This window comes from Coturnix japonica, chromosome 1, assembly GCF_054131305.1.
Source record: "Coturnix japonica strain WE chromosome 1, WE-NBRP24, whole genome shotgun sequence".
In the NCBI taxonomy this organism is placed as follows: domain Eukaryota; kingdom Metazoa; phylum Chordata; class Aves; order Galliformes; family Phasianidae; genus Coturnix; species Coturnix japonica.
Window position 1 is genome coordinate 10,142,270 of NC_140663.1, and position 4,020 is coordinate 10,146,289.

Genomic DNA, 4,020 nt, shown 5'->3' on the forward strand with positions numbered 1-4,020 from the left:
GAAGATCTGCATAGATCCTCACCAACATCCACTGTTACCTGCTCATATCCTGCCCCTCTTTGACTCATGAGACCAGCTCAGATAAATGGAGGGAAAGTGAGATGGTTGTGCACAGCTGTCAGCAAAATGATGGGAACCTTCTTTCTTAGTGACCGTTACAAGACAAAATAAGAAATCTTTATTTGAATGATTAATAATGGTAAAGAGACATTTTCACTGATAAACTAATGTTAAATAGCAGACTTGAAGAGAGCAACAAAATGAACATACAACTATTGTTCAAGGAGCAAACTACCCATGGAAAATCCTTAACCCAGCTGATTTACTGCATAAAACCAAGGCTTTGTGTCTATGGTTCCTTGCTACAGACTGTCAGGGCAGAAGAATAAACAGTGCGAGTTGAGATGTCAGGGTGGGAAACCACTTTCCAAGAACTGGAAGAACGTGCCCATGAGACAACAGTGATTCCTTGTAACATTAGGAGTGGTAAGATCATTTACCGTGTGTACTCCTCAACTGTATTCATAGGAAAGTAAACAATTTAAATATTAATTACTTTGTCTTTATTGAAGCATACATTCACAAGCTGTACGTACATACTTTTTCTAAGTTTATATAAGAGCCTTACAGGACACAATGCAATATTTCTCACAGGTTGTTTAATACATAACAGTTTTCAACCTCAAATTAAGAAGTTACTTTAGTTATATGTGGATTTTCATTAATTAGACATTTTCCCATACAATAAATTGAGATAAACAGAGGTTTTAATCAGAAGGTTTACAACCTGCCAAAATGCATGATCCAATATCAGTCACAGGAATTTTCAAATAATTATTTATATTGCTGCAGACTCTTTTGTATACCTCTCTCTGAGACACTAAAAATCCACCTCATCATTTATTTTCACAATACTTGACAAACAGGGGAAAAAAAGGGAAGAAATTTGTTCTTATTTCATCACTGTAGCTTCAGATATTTAAATTAAAATCACCTGCAGTTAACAGCATTCTTATCTCTCAGATCTTGTTTATCTTGTCTCTCTCATTTGCTCTACTGTGAACTATCTTTCTAAACTCATATAGGGATGTTCCCATAGGTCTGTTCTCAGTGGCACAGTGGTGAATTCTCTTGTCTTTTGTGGTCTCTTGTGGTAGAGCTGCATTTGCATTTCATTTCTCATGCCATCTGAAATCCTGAAAAATAATCAGAGATATGTTTATGTCTCACTGTTTCTATACAGTTTAGGCTATTGTAATATGAAAATCCTAACAGCATTCTATAAGAGAAATGTCAAACAAAAAATATGGGTATATCAGGTATTCAAGTGCCCGAATCTTGTACCATGATGTACTAGTGGACTGAATCTCAAGCCAAATAGTTCTAGGGGAAGAGGACAAAAGTAATTTTGTAGATAAATATTTCAGATAGTTTAGAAGATGAACAGAAAGCAAAATCTCTTATTCACAACTCTTTTTTTTTTTTCTTCTTTTTTTTCTTTTTCTTTTTTTCCCCAGAAGTTCAAAAACTGTGGAAGAGCAGAGAGATCAGAGACAGAGTAGGGAAAATTGTTTGGTTCACATTCTGAGTTGGGAATATATTGCCATAACTGAATTTCATTTACCAGCTAGGATGATTTTACTGAAACCTGACATTTCTGAACATTTGCAAGATGGAAAATAAACTAGCAATAATAATATGTAAATAATAACATAGAAACAATAATTATAAGGAAATAAGCCTGATAGACTTTTACAGCTATGAGTCAACTACTATATCAAAAGCAGAAGAAAACCACAAAGAAAACTGAAAGCGTGATTCATTCAGGGAGTATATACTGGCTTTTAGTTGTTGTTGTTTTAGTCTTTTAATTGAAGTTAGTGTTCAGGAAAAATGATAAGTCAGCAAAATTTTATACAGCTAGAAAAATTAGAACAGCCACAATCAGCTTCTCATGTACAACCCCATGAATGCCTTTCTGCCAAGCCCTAAAGGAAGCCCCCAACAGAGCCTACTGCTCCAGTTTTGGATAATAAATACGGGGATGCTATCCATAAGATGGCTAAACATTTGGGTGCTTTTCTGAGAACAGCATCTGTCCACTGTAAATTTCACTGAGACTGTCTGACTTTGTTCTTTTGGATCATGGAACAGTGAGACAGTAACAAATCTCACTGTCCTGTCAGATTCAGCACAGAGAAGCAATTTAAGCACACGATCAACTTCAATGCATGAGTAGTGCCACTGAATCAAGTCTACAAGGGCTTTAGTCACTAAATTAATAGGGCTATCAATATGGTTTAAGTTATGAATGTACATTACTGATTTACCTCATGTATCGATCTTGCCCCAAATTGCCTCCAAAAAGTTCTGCTCAAGGCACTGCTCAGTCAGGGGGTAGTCCAGTACCAGGGTCTAGTGCCCCTTGCTTCTTCCAACTACATGTTCAGAACATTTCTTTTCTTTTGATCTAATCACTGCTTAAACTGCCATACCTTCATAAGGAGGTGCTTTCTATTCACTCTGGAGAGCTTCACTCTTCACTTCAAGCATTCTCCAGCCTCATTGCTCATAAAGCCACTGACATCAAGGAAGGCAAGCAGAGTGGTGACTTCTTCACTCTGAAACTTCCTTGATTTGTATCTTCAGGGTCTATAGGGTTAGTCTTTACAAGGCAAACATTTCTGTCTGTGGTCAAGACAAATCCTTAGGTGCTATTTAAATCCTTCCATCAGCTTCTTTCTCCTAAATGTTCAGGGATAAACATTTCAGTCCGAATTTTCTTAAAAAAACATTTTATTTGAAAGGGAAAAAGGAAAATTGAGACTGTATTACTACTTCATCTTTGTTCAGTCTTTGATAACTCAGTGTTTGGATTTACAGATTGCATAGGGATGTGTCTCATTATCCCAGGTGGCAGCAGCCCAACCTGAAAGCTTCCTTGTGACATGGAGATCTCCTTTCCTCACTAAGCCTGGGAAAGGCAATCTAGGAGCAGACTGTGGTTCTTAGATATTGATTCTGATTCACATGTCAATGGTAAGATCAAGGAGTTAAATTACAATCTGGAAATTTTTGTACAAAATTTGTCCTCTGGGGCCAGGTTTTCCTTAATTTTACAGTGTTTTAAAACCAGAGTATGTTCACTGCAAACTAAATAAGTAAAAAACTAGTCACTGATTTCAGTGTCACTGGAAGACTTGCCAGGGAACTCATCATTCACAGAACATGGTTATACTTCAGAAGCCAGTATTTCTCTAAGTTAAACAAGTATGCTTTGAAAAGTATAGATGTAAAACAAACCCAAATCTAATATTTTCCAGTCACTGTGCCATTACTGATTTGTTCTTTATGTAATGAGCAACTGAGTAGCAGACAAATCATTACTTCACAGTTTCTCTGAGAAAAAAAATAAAAGGTCTTTTGAAGCATGCCAGAGCATTCACTAGTTAGTAAAATCTTCAAGTGGCCTTGGATAAAATCAATATCAAACAATCACAAGAAAATATTTCATAAAAATTATAATTTTTGTTTGTTTGTTTGCTTTTGTTTTGTTGAAAAACACTTGTAAGGAAGCTATCCCCTTTCATTTCCTAGAGTGCTCAAAACACATCTCCATTAGTTCTGTTTGTTTGTTTGTTCATTCGTTTAAATGGAGAAAAGGCAAAAAAGCCAGAAAATTAACACCTTGCTGTAGGTTTTGGTTTGATGCCATTGTAATCAGGTGTTTGTTCAGATGCTGTAATAGCACACAACAGTGCAAAATAAATACATGAAGTGGTCACAGTGCTTATAAGCCATGTTCAGGTTCTAGATGTCCTTTCCTCAGTGCCAATGATGTTGACTTTAATCCTAATGGATGTTTCTGTTGTACAGCAGTTGCAATAGGTCACTGCTGAACTGTATGGGCAGCTTGTGTGTGTAAAAAGGTTTCCTGTCTGTGTTCATTATACTTACTACACATGGAAGGAGAATGATTTTGTTCAGATCTTATTTAAGTTTCAGGTGGAGGTTCAAAAC

The 4,020-nt window shown here is 36.2% G+C and overlaps 1 long non-coding RNA gene across 1 annotated transcript; it reads right to left on the bottom strand.

Moving 5' to 3' along the window:
- Positions 1-548: 548 nt before the first annotated feature.
- LOC146762284 (uncharacterized) lies at positions 549-3,314 on the bottom strand. Its single transcript, XR_014933162.1, has 2 exons — positions 2,496-3,314; positions 549-1,196 (listed from the first exon to the last, which is right to left on the bottom strand). It is a non-coding gene; the product is annotated as an uncharacterized LOC146762284 (long non-coding RNA).
- Between the last annotated feature and the right edge of the window lie 706 nt (positions 3,315-4,020).